Below are 13,740 nucleotides of genomic sequence, written 5' to 3' on the forward strand. Positions count from 1 at the left end.
ACTGCATCTGTCATGCATCTGCCCACTCGCCCAACCTGTCCAAATCACCCTGCATTCTCATAGCATCCGCCTCACAGTTCACACTGCCACCCAGCTTTGTGTCATTGCAAATTTGCTAATGTTACTTTGAATTTCTTCATCTAAATCATTGATGTATATTGTAAATAGCTGCGATCCCAGCACAGAGCCTTGCGGCATCCCACTAGTCACTGCCTGCCATTCTGAAAGAGACCCATTAATCCCTACTCTGTGTTTCCTGTCTGCCAACCAATTTTCTATCCATGTCAATAACCTACCCCCAATACCATGTGCCCTAATTTTGACCACTAATCTCCAATGTGGGACCTTATCAAATGCTTTCTGAAAGTCCAGGTACATTACATCCACTGACTCTCCCTTTTCCAGTTTCCTAGTTACATCCTCAATAAATTCCAGAAGATTAGTCAAGCATGATTTCCCCTTCGTAAATCCATGCTGACTCGGACCAATCCTGTTACTACTATCCAAATGTGCCGCTATTTCATCTTTTATAATTGACTCGAGCACCTTCCCCACCACCCATGTCAGGCTAACTGGTCTATAATTCAATGTTTTCTCTCTCCTGCCTTTCTTAAAAAGTGGGATAACATTAGCTACCCTCCAATCCACAGGAACTGATCCTGAATCTATAGAACATAGGAAAATTATCACCAATGCATCCACGATTTCTAGAGCCACTTCCTTAAGTACCCTGGGATGCAGACCATCAGGTCCTGTGGATTTATCAGCCTTCAGTCCCATCAGTCTTCCCAACACCATTTCCTGCCTAATGTGGATTTCCTTCAGTTCCTCCATCATCCCAGATCCTCTGGCCATTAGTATATCAGGAAGAATGTTTGTGTCCTCCTTAGTGAAGACTGATCCAAAGTACCTGTTGAACTCATCTGCCAATTCCTTGTTCCCCATAGGAAATTCACCTTATTCAGTCTTCAAGGGTCCAACTTTGGTTTTAACTAATTTTTTCCTCTTCACATACTTAAAGAAGCTTTATTCTTCAACAGATGCATTTAAACAGATTCCAGGATGTTTCATTGTTGTTTTCGAGAGAGAACAAAATAACTTATTCCTTTTCTCTAGAGATGCTGTCTGACCCGCTGAGTTGCTCCAGCTTTTTGCGTCTGTCTTCGGTTTCAACCAGCATCTGCAGTTCCTTCCTACAGAGGAGGAAGAGGCGTCAGCTTGACTATAGCTTGGGTTGCTGATCTGAAATATAGCTGTATTATGCAATATTCCCACAGTTTAAATGTATTTTATTTGTAATTGCCTTTTCATACTGTTGGAAAGAGTGCAGCAAAATTGCAGATACAGAAGAAACCCCATTCATGAGTTAGCTTCTGTGGATTTCCAACTTACAAACGAATACATAAAGATTACAAGAAATAGTTGACATTGGTATCTTCCCCTGCAACCACAGAAGATGCAACACCTGTCGCTTTACCACCTCCCTTGACTGTCTGGGGACCCCGATAGTCCTTTCAGGTTAGGCAGAGGTTCACTTGCACCTCCTCCAACCTCATCTACTGTATCCGTTGTTCAACATGTGGACTCTTATACATCGGCGAGACCAAACGTAGACTGGGCGATCGTTTCGCGGGACACCTTCGCTCAGCCCGCGTGAACCAACCTGATCTCCTGGTTGCTGGACACTTTAATTCTCCTTCCCATCCCTACGCTGACCTTTCTGTCCTTGGTCTCCTCCATTGTTAGAGTGAGGTTAAATGCAAATTGGAGGAACAGCATCTCATATTTCGCTTGGGCAGCTTACAGCCCAGTGGTATGAGTATTGATTTATCTCACTTCAGGCAGCCCCAGCATTCCCTCTCTCTATCCTTCCCCCACTCAAATCGCACTAGCTTCTCACTTTAACCCTGCAAACAGCTTTCAATCACCCGTTTCCTTTATCATCGTTACCTTTTTTTACATATCTTTCATTCATTGTTCTTTATCTCTCCACATCACCATCTATATCTCGTACCAATCTGAAGAAGGGTTTCAAACCAAAATGTCACCCATTCCTTCTCTCCAGAGATGCTGCCTGTCCCGCTGAGTTACTCCAGCTTTTTGTGTCTATATTGGGACATTAAAACCTGGAATAGACTATTCTAAAATCTGTTCCACTGTTCAACATGCTAATTATCTCAACACAACTTTCCTGCTCTTGTACATCTCATTCTTCTATTATTTTAAAATCTATCAAACTCAATTTAAAATTCAAACAATGGCTCAGTTCAAATACCTCCATTTTGGTAAATTCCAATAATTTCCAAAAAAATCTAATTTCATTCCAAATTGGCCATCCCCTTATTTGAGACTGATCTCTTGTACATTCCTCAGCCAAACAAGTACTTGTTTGAATATTTTAATGAGATCGCTTCTAACTTCTAAATTCATTATTACATGATCTACTTAATCTCCTCATCTGACAGACCCATCATTCCAGGAACGAGTTTGGTGAATATTCACTGCACTCCCTAATTGTAAGACACTTTACTTTTGTACTCATCCTCTTGCAATAAATATCATCATACTATTTGCCTGCTCATGTATTTTAGCTTTTAGTTTCTTGAGCACAGGACATTTGGTGTGTTCTGGCTGATGATCCAACAGTGCAAAACTACCATCCTTTCCTACCACAGATTATGATTAATTTGCCTAAACATAAGGAAAATAGGTATTTAACACATTTTGAAGACCCCTCATGATCTTGTACACCTCAATAAAGTCACTTCGCATCCTCCTATGTGCCAAGTGGCACTGTTGGTACAGCTGCCGTATCACAGCGCCGGAGACCCAGGTTCGATCCTGACCTCGGATGCTGTCTCTCATCCCACATCCCAAAGATGTGTGGGTTTGTAGGTTAATTGCCATCTGTAAATTACCCCTACTGTGTAAGGAGTGGATGCGAAAGCAGGATTACAAAGAACTAGTGTGAAAGGGTGATGGATGGTCAACATAGGCCGAATGGCCTGTTTCCATGCTGTATATTTCAAGAAATCAAAAGAAAATGTCCCCAGCCTAACACACCTCTCCAGAGTCAAGGGAGTTTAATTGTCATGTCTGAAGAATGGTCTCGACCCAAAACGTCACCCATTCCTTCTCTCCAGAGATGCTGCCTGTCCTGCTGAATTACTGCAGCATTTTGTGTCTACTTTTGATTTAAATAAGCATCTGCAGTTCTTTCCACATTCATTATCATATCTCCTGGCAAGGGAACAATGTTCTTATTTTCTGCAGCTTTAGAAGCCCAATAATGCAATAACACTAATAAATAAACAATAATCTGTAATACAATAAATTAATATTCAGTAATACTGTTAGACCATAATACCGAAAAACCAAACTACGAGTTGCAACCAAATCAAAGTTCATAGTCGCTGAGTTATCAGTGATCAAGAGCCTGATGGTTACCGAGAAAAGGCTGTTCTTGGACATGGAGGACACGGTTCTTAGGCTCCTGTACCTTCTTCCCAATGGTAGCCATGAGATGAGAGTATGGCCAGGATAATGTCGGTCCTTGATATTGCCTGCTTTTTTGAGGCTACACCTCCTGTAAATCCCTTCAAACTTGGGAACGTCAGATGGACTGTGCAATGTCTACGACTTTCTGCAGCCTCCTTTGTTCCTGGGGTGCAAGATGCCGAACCAGACTATGATGTGTTCTCTACCATGCACCTGGAGAAGTTTGATAGTGCATCCGGCGACATTCTAAATCTCCTCAATGTTCTAGAGGAGTTGATGTGGTGTCTTTTTGATTGCATCAATGTGCTAGGCACAGAACAAATCTTTCCAGCTTAGTCATAAAGTCATACAGCAGAGAAACAAAACCTTGGGCCCAACTTGCCCATGCTGACCTAGATGCCCCATCTACACAAGTCCCACTTGCCCATCTCTGGCCCATATCTCTGTAAACCTTTGATAGACCAAAAAAGCTGGAGTTACTCAGCGGGCCAGTCAGCATCTCTGGAGAAATGGAATAGGTGCCATTTCGGGTTGAGGCCCTTCTTCAGTCTTTTTGACCCGCTGAGTTACTCCAGCTTTTTGTGTCTATCTTAGGTTCCTTCCTACATATGCTCTCCAAACCTTTTCTATCCACGTACTATGCAAATGTCTTTTAGATGTTGTTATCGTATCTGCCTCAACTACCTCCTTTGGCAGCTCATTCCATATATTCATATATCCATCACACAAGGTGAAAAAGTTGCCCCTCACGTTCCTACTAAATCTTTCCCCTCTTACCTTAAACTTAGTCCTCTGGTTCTTGATTCCATTACTCTGGGTAAAAGACTCTGTGCATTTTCCCCTATCTATCCCCATGATTATTTTATACATGTTTTATAAGATCACCCTTCAGCCTCCTGTGCTCCAAGGAATAAAGTCCCATTTTGCCCAACACCTCATTATAGTTTGGCCCTTTAGACCTGGCAGTTTCCACGCAAATCTTCTCTGCACTCATTCCAGCTTAACAACATAATTCCTAAAAGTGGGTGACCAAAATTGAATGCATTACTCTAAATGTGGACTAACTAATGCCTTGTACAATTATAACATCATTTTCCCAATTTCTATATTCAATATCCTGACTGATGAAGGTCAATATACCAAAAGCTTAATTACATATTTCTCAGAGCAGGGCGACTAGAACTGAATGCAATACTCCCTGTTGTGGCCTCACTAACATCTCGTACAGCTGTCACATATGTTGTGACTTATATACTCATTTCCCAGACTTGAAGGCCAGCTGGCCAAAAGCCTTCTTGCCCATGCTGACCTAACTAATCGAAATGCTACTTTCAATGCACATTTATTGGAGGTCATAAATTATTTCCTTAAATTCCAACCATTGCCTGCCCCGTATCATACATTTTGATATATTGTCCTAATCTACCACTGCCAATGTTCCCCTGTACCTTTGTAGTTCCCATTGTTTAGATAAAAACCTGATTTCAGATTGAATGCAAAGATAGATACAAAAAGCTGGAGGAACTCATTGGGGCAGGCAGCATCTATGGAGAGACGGAATGGGTGATGTTTCAGGTCGAGACACTTCTTCCGACTGAGGAGAGGGAAACTAGAAATATAGAAGGGCGAGGTGAAAACAACTGATCAAATATAGAATGGTTCATTGTTGGCTGAGGAGAAGGTGACCACAAAGCTTACAAACAGTAACATTAATCAGGAAGACAGTGAAACTAGTCAGAGAACTAGGGTGGGGGAAGGATGGAGAGAGGAAAAGCAAGGGTTAATTGAAGTTAGACAAATCAATATTTATACTGCTGGGTTGTAAGTTGCCCCAGCAAAATATCTGGTGCTGTTCCTCCAATTTGTATTTGGCCACTGACAGTGGAGGAGGCCCAGGACAGAAAGGTTAGTATGGGAATGGGAGGGGGAGTTAAAGTGTTTAGCAGTTGAATGCTATTGTTTTTTAAAATTCTATCATATTATCATCTCTTTGCTCAGGCCCCCTTTGCAACACTTAATTAACCTTTTATCTTTGCATGGTATAAGTCCTAAAATAGTGTGCAACCTGTAATTTCATCGACTTATTGACCTAGAGATCCATGTCATGCACATTTCAAGAATTGATCGTTGATCTTGTTGGTCCCAATTTAATTTGCCCAATTCGTAGTCCCTATGATTGCCGTTTTTTTCCCTGTTACATGCAGCTCATGTATTTGTTTACACCTTATTCACATCACTACCACTATTTGGAGACTTAGAAATGACTTCCAGCATTGTTTTCTAGCTCTTATTGCTACATAGTTCAGCAAAAACTGATTCTAATTCCATCCCATGATCTGCTGACCCACGCTCCTTTCCAGCTACTGCACTGATGCCGCCCCATATTTTACACAATAACTATACCTACTTTTACTTTTTGCCTAACATAGAACACCACAGCACAAGAAGTCTTGCCCTTGTATATTCACAGTCAGCGTGGGAAAAAGTCCGGGGTTCCCGCAGCTGCGGGAGATCGCGAAATTGCGAGAGCCTTGAGGTGCTCAAGCAGCTTGTCCGAAACGGCACCACTTTCTGCCGTTTTCCTGATCCTTGATTGAAGTTGTATCTAAGCCTTTTAGGTTCTGGTGCTCCGCAAAAGACACCGCAGGCAGGCGCCATCTTGGGTCTCGACTGGCCTGTGCATGTATAGCTGCTGAAGGTCCTAGCTCACTTATCTTCATTGATGATACAACTGCTGATGGTAGTAGCATAATGAATTCTGAAGTGTATAGACACATCCTATTTTATCTATTAACAAGAAGTTTGCATTATTACTTCATTCACTTGCTGCCAATCCAGTATTCATTTAGCCAACAACTACTAGATTTGGCCTTTTAACATTCTTCATGCATTTTCATTTTGCTGTTTGTTTAATGTTGTTTAGTGTATTGGCACGTGTTTCAAGGCTCAGTGAAAGGTTTTTGTTGTTTGCTAACCAGTCAGCAGAAAGACCATACATGATTACAATTGACCCATTGCAGATACACGATAAGGGAATAACGTTTAGTGCAAGGTTAAGCCAGTAAAGTCCGATCAAAGATAGTCTGAGGGTCACCATTCAGGTAGATAGTAGTTCAGGACTGCTGCTCTAGATGTGGTAGAATGATTCAGTTGCTTTATATTAGCTGTAAAGAAACTGTCCCTGAATCTGGAGTTGTGCGTTTTCACACATCTATACCATTTGCCCAATGGGAGTGGGGAGAAGAGGGAGTGGCCAGGATACATGTTTTGCCTCTGTTTTAGTTACTTATCTTTTGCATACTATTTGCAGCTTTCTGTCCCTCCCTCCTGACTCTTTCAGCTTTCAATGCCGTGACAAATTAGTTAAAATCTCCCACAGTAGTAAACGCCCCGGATATTATTTGTTCTGTTTCTGTTAAGGTTAACCTTTCTGACGTGCAGGTAACCTACCTGCCCCAGAAACAGTTCCAACATCCCAGAAATCTAAAACCTTCCTCCTACATCATTCCTTCAGCCACATTTTTATTTGATATTTTCTCCTACCACAGTGACACTGGAATGATCCTATTATTGAGGGTCATTTTAACCTTTTCCATAACTCCCTCAAATCTGCTTGCAAGATTTCATCTCTCCTTTCAACCAATCACATATGTAAATATCAAACAAGTATATTCTTGGAATTAGCTGTGATAGGCCCTTGTTCAGTTACATATTCAACATTATGGGTTTGTTCACAAAAAAATGTTTAGAGGTACTTGAGGTCGTTGGCAGAAGGTTCTATTATACTTTAAATTGCCAATTCAAATTTGAAACCAAATATAGGAAACAAATTCAGACACCGTCTTTACAGCTCAGAGTTGCTTTATGTTGATAGTTGATCAATTGATCATTACGCCAAAACAGAAGGGGATAACAATTTGGACATACTCTTCAGTTTATTATTTCTGAAGTACTTCCACATAATTTGCTCTTAGCAATTTATCTGGAAATCTGTCCTGTGTGCTGATTTAATTTTTGTGTGATGACTAGCTTCCTGTTTTCAGTCGTAAAGATTTTATTCATTTGAACCTATTCAGTTGGCCTGAAAATTAATCTGAAATACATATTTGTATTTATTATTTCACTGTAAAAATCACTCCTCCATTGTATTTAATTCCAGGTTGATATCTCAATGTGGCATTAACCCATTGCCCCCAGTATTTTATTGATTATTTTCTGCAATGGTGAACAGAATTAGAGGTAGTACTGCCTGCAGATCTAAAGTGCAGTTGAACTGGCAGCAATACCAAATTGTAATCAGATTAAATTGCAGTACAATTTGATTATGACTTCCTCTGGTGTACATGCACACATTTGGCTATGTGTTTTAGTGTTGTAGTGACAGATTTTACACAGTCTCAAGGATTTAGTCCTCGATAGTCACTTTAATTGCTGACCATGGATCAGAAGGTAATCTATACGCATCCACAAGGTCTCCACGAGCTCTCCACGAGACATTCAATGCCGTCAAAAGATGAATCTTCCAAAAACAGTCTCTTGATTATTGTAGTAATACAAACAGTATACCTTTAATATATATATATATACATATACATATTTTAGCGATTCTTCTATGTTCACCTTCGGCTTCTAGAAGCAAAGATAATTTGGTTATTGGTCTTATTAAAACATTATTCATAGTCTGAAGTCGTACTGTGCGCACCAAACCCTTAATGTCAGGCATGATACCCAGTATAATCCAAAACTCAAAAGTCCAAAGTTTTGACAGCATGAAACCTCTTCCTCCATGTCCAATCAGTTCATGGATATGTCGTATCAATTATGTTGAAATATGAAAGTCCTTCGAGAGAATAATAGGATGCCAAGCCTCTGCAGGCATTGCCAGTCCATTCAGATGTCCAACTATCAGAAGTCCTTCTTCCAATATTGGATCAAGCTTATACAATTGACTGTCTCTTTTGACACCATTTGTACTTTAGCTTTTTATTTATTTATTTATTTTTATTTGAAGCAATTGTACAAGGATAAGACAATCGGCATAATAGTTATACAATTATTGTACAGCTTCATTTTTAACCTTATAACCTAAATCAAGAAAAAAGGGAAAAAAAAGGAAAACAAAGAAAGAAGAAGGAAAAGAATGAAGAAAAAAGAAATAAAATAAGACCCCTAAGCTACCAAAGCAGTGCAGAAGAAAAGAAAAGAAATAAGAAAAGAAAAGGAGATATACTTCCTCCCCACCCCTCCCTCACGTATTCCTGGCTCGGATTTAAATTTAAATTTGTGTTTAACCATTCTGTTGTTGCAGAAATTCAGTAAAAGGTAACCATGTCTTAAGAAATTGATCTGGTTTTTCTGCCAAGACAAGCCTAATGTTTTCCAAATGTAGTGTCTCGGACATATCCTTAATCCACATCTTCACTGTAGGAACTGTTGTCAGTTTCCAAAATTTGAGTATTAATTTTTTTGCCATTATTAGGCCGTAATTGAGGAAACGTCTTTGAAAAATAGTTAGATTAGAGCAGGCCTCTGACATACCTAATGTGTTCAGTTTTATATCTGGTTCCAATTTAATTTTAAGTCTTTTGGAGAAGGTGTCAAATATTCCCCTCCAGAAGTTTTGTAACTTTATACAGGAAGCGAAAGAATGGGTTGCAGTCGCTTCTTGGAAGAGACATTTATCACAAATAGGAGAGACGTTTGGGAAGATCTTGTTCAATTTGGACTTTGAATAGTAGAGTCTGTGCAGTATTTTAAATTGTATCAGGGAGTGCCTAACATTAAGAGAGCAGTAATGTATGTATAGAAGGCTTTCCTCCCAGCTATCCTTTGAGATTAATAAACCCAATTCATCTTCCCATCCTCGCCTGAGCATTTCAGAAGATGGGATGTGCGCAGTTAAAAGGGTATTGTAAATGTAGGATATTAACTTACTTGTATCCGCCTGCCTATTCACGCATTCGTCTAATATACCTGGGCCCATAGAATGAGAGTCTTGTGTATTTGTTTTCATATAGTCTCGGATTTGAAGATACCTGAAAAAATTACTTGCTTTCAAATGATATTCCTCCTGTAATTCTTGAAACGAGAGGAAAATCCCCTTCTCATAAAGATCTCCCAGCGTTTTAATTCCTGAGTTTTTCCAGTGTGCATTAGTAATATAGAATATAGATATAGATAGATAGATAAATAGATTGTCTGCTCTTTTGTGTTGTTAGACATGTTTAATCTAATGTTAAGATTCTCGGAGTATAGGTATTTTTAGTTTTTATGGATACATAGAAACATAGAAAATAGGTGCAGGAGTAGGCCATTCGGCCCTTCGAGCCTGCACCGCCATTCAATATGATCATGGCTGATCATCCAACTCAGTATCCTGTACCTGCCTTCTCTCCATACCCCCTGATCCCTTTAGCCACAAGGACCACATCAAACTCTCTCTTAAATATAGTCAATGAACTGGCCTCAACTACCTTCTGCGGCAGAGAATTCCAGAGATTCACCACTCTCTGTGTGAAAAATGTTTTCCTCATCTCGGTCTTAAAAGATTTCCCCCTTATCCTTAAACTGTGACCCCTTTTTCTGGACTTTCCCAACATCGGGAACAATCTTCCTGCATCTAGCCTGTCCAACCCCTTAAGTATTTTGTAAGTTTCTATAAGATCCCCCCTCAATGTTCTAAATTCTAGCGAGTACAAACCGAGTCTATCCAGTCTTTCTTCATATGAAAGTCCTGACATCCCAGGAATCAGTCTGGTGAACCTTCTCTGTACTCCCTCTATGGCAAGAATGTCTTTCCTCAGATTAGGAGACCAAAACTGTACGCAATACTCCAAGTGTGGTCTCACCAAGACCATGTACAACTGCAGTAGAACCTCCCTGCTCCTATACTCAAATCCTTTTGCTATGAATGCTAACATACCATTCGCCTTCTCCACTGCCTGCTGCACCTGCATGCCTACTTTTAATGACTGGTGTACCATGACACCCAGGTTTCGTTGCATCTCCCCCTTTCCTAATCGGCCACCATTCAGATAATAATCTACTTTCCTGTTTTTGCCACCAAAGTGGATAACCTCACATTTATCCACATTATACTGCATCTGCCATGCATTTGCCCACTCACCCAGCCTATCCAAGTCACCTTGCAGCCTCCTAGCATCCTCCTCACAGCTAACACTGTCCCCCAGCTTCGTGTCATCCGCAAACTTGGAGATGTTGCATTCAATTCCCTCGTCCAAATCATTAATATATATCGTAAATAGCTAGGGTCCCAGAACCGAGCCTTGCGGTACCCCACTAGTCACTGCCTGCCATTGTGAAAAGGACCCGTTTACTCCTACTCTTTGCTTCCTGTCTGCCAACCAGTTCTCTATCCACATCAATACTGAACTGCCAATACCGTGTGCTTTAAGTTTGTATACTAATCTCTTATGTGGGACCTTGTCGAAAGCCTTCTGAAAGTCCAGATACAACACATCCACTGGTTCTCCCTTATCCACTCTACTAGTTACATCCTTGAAAAATTCTATAAGATTCGTCAGACATGATTTACCGTTCATAAATCCATGCTGACTTTGTCCAATGATTTCACCACTTTCCAAATGTGCTGCTATCCCATCTTTAATAACTGATTCTAGCAGTTTCCCCACTACCGACGTTAGACTAACTGGTCTGTAATTCCCCGTTTTCTCTCTCCCTCCCTTTTTAAAAAGTGGTGTTACATTAGCTGCTCTCCAATCCTCAGGAACTACTCCAGAATCTAAAGAGTTTTGAAAAATTATCACTAATGCATCCACTATTTCTGGGGCTACTTCCTTAAGTACTCTGGGATGCAGCCTATCTGGCCCTGGGGATTTATCGGCCTTTAATCCATTCAATTTACCTAACACCACTTCCCGGCTAACCTGGATTTCACTCAGTTCCTCCATCTCATTTGACCCCCGGTCCCCTGCTATTTCTGGCAGATTATTTACGTCTTCCTTAGTGAAGACAGAACCAAAGTAGTTATTCAATTGGTCTGCCATGTCCTTGTTCCCCATGATCAATTCACCCATTTCTGCAAGGGACCTATATTTGTTTTAAGTAATCTTTTTCTCTTCACATATCTATAAAAGCTTTTGCAGTCAGTTTTTATGTTCCCTGCCAGTTTTCTTTCATTTTCAATCTATTTTCCCTTTCCTAATTAAGCCCTTTGTCCTCCTCCGCTGGTCTCTGAATTTCTCCCAGTCATCTGGTAGGCTGCTTTTTCTGGCTAATTTGTACGCTTCATCTTTTGTTTTGATACTATCCCTGATTTCCCTTGATTTCCCTTGTTATCCACGGTTGCACTACCTTCCCCGATTTATTTTTTTGCCAAACTGGGATGAACAATTGTTGTAGTTCATCCATGCAGGCTTTAAATGCCTTCCATTGCATATCCACCGTCAACCCATTAAAAATCAATCGCCAGTCTATCTTGGCCAATTCACGTCTCATATCCTCAAAGTTACCTTTCTTTAAGTTCAGGACCCTTGTTTCTGAATTAACGACGTCAATCTCCATCCTAATGAAGAACTCAACCATATTATGGTCACTCTTGCCCAATCATGGAATCATGGATACATCATGGAAACAGGCCCTTCAGCCGACCATCGATCACCCATTTACATGTTGGTTCTATCCACCTAATTCTTAATCATTTTACATTCATTCATGGAATGTAAATATTAATATATATATATATATACACACACACACACACACTATTTCAGAGTATAGAGGCACCAGTTTTGATATGTTCTCAACCCTGACTCACTGTAATAAATATTTATTTGTCTTCAATCTTTCTTGCCAATTCCTCGCAATTGTAAAATTGACAAGAAGGTAATGAAAATCCTACCTTATTTACTAAAAGAAGTTATGTTACAGTTACATAAGATGTTGGTGAGGCCACATTTGGTGTACGGTGTACAGTTTTGATCACCCTGGTATAGAAAGAATGTTGTTAAGCTGGAATGAGTGCAGTGAACATTTATAAGGGTGTTGCCAGGACTAGAGGGCCTGAGCTATAAGGAGATGTTCGGCAGGTTAAGGTTCTATTCCTTGTACCGCAGGAGAATGAGGGGTAATCTTATAGATATGTATTAGATCATGAAGGGAATAAATAAGGTGAATGCACAGTGACCTTTACCCACAGTTGGGGAATCGAGAAACAGAGAGATGGTTTAAAGTCTAAGGGGAATGCTTTAATAGGAACCTTTCCACACAGAAGGTGGTGGTTATTTGGAATGAGCTGCCAGAGCAAGTAGTTGAGGCAAGTATGATAACAACATTTAAAAGACAAGGTTTATAGGGATATGGGAAAATGTGGTATAGATGAGGCATCTTGGGTGGCACGGGAAGTTGAGCCGAAGGCTGTTTCCGTGCTGTATGACTCTATGAATAAGTTTAACATGTGTATAATGACTCACCAATTTCTAAAGTTGCACCACACAATCTGAATTCTTGGCAGCACAGTTTAGCATTAGCTTTGCCCAAGATGGCAAGAAGTTGTGAACGTAGCCTAGTGCAATGCGTGAACCAGCCTCCTCTTCCTTCAAATTCATTTATACTTCACGCTATCTCTGGAAAGCAGACAATATAATCAAGGATTATTCACATCCCAGATATTGTCAAACTTTCAAACAGACCGCTCATGCGCTAAAAAAAAAATGGTGAAGTTCCATTGTGGCCCCTGCATTTTTTATCTGCACTTTATGGCAGCACAATAGCGCAAAGGTAGAGTTGCTGCCTTACAGCGCCAGAGACACAGGTTCTATCCTGATTACCGGTGCTGTCTGTACGGGGTTTGTACGTTCTCCCCATGACCTGCGTGGATTGGCTTGGTAAACTTACAAAATTGTCCCTAGTGTGTGTAAGATAGTGTTAGTATGCAGGGATCACTGGTCGTGCGGACTCGGTGGGCAAAAGGGCCTGTATCTCTAAACTAAACTAAAAAGTTATATTACTATATTTTGCACTGTCTATTTTCTTTTGCACTACGTGATATATTTATGTATGGTATTATTTACCTGGATGGCATGGAAAACAAAGTTTTGCACTGTATCATGGAACATGTAACAAGAATACTCTACCAATACCATCCCTGTTTCCATTTCCAACCATTCTCTGATGAGCAAGCAAAGCCGCAGCAAGTTAGAATTTAATTGTTTCAGTTCATATTGGGTGCATGTGACAAATAAACACTTGACTTGATGAGGC

The sequence above is a fragment of the Leucoraja erinacea genome, chromosome 2, assembly GCF_028641065.1.
Source record: "Leucoraja erinacea ecotype New England chromosome 2, Leri_hhj_1, whole genome shotgun sequence".
NCBI lineage: Eukaryota > Metazoa > Chordata > Chondrichthyes > Rajiformes > Rajidae > Leucoraja > Leucoraja erinaceus.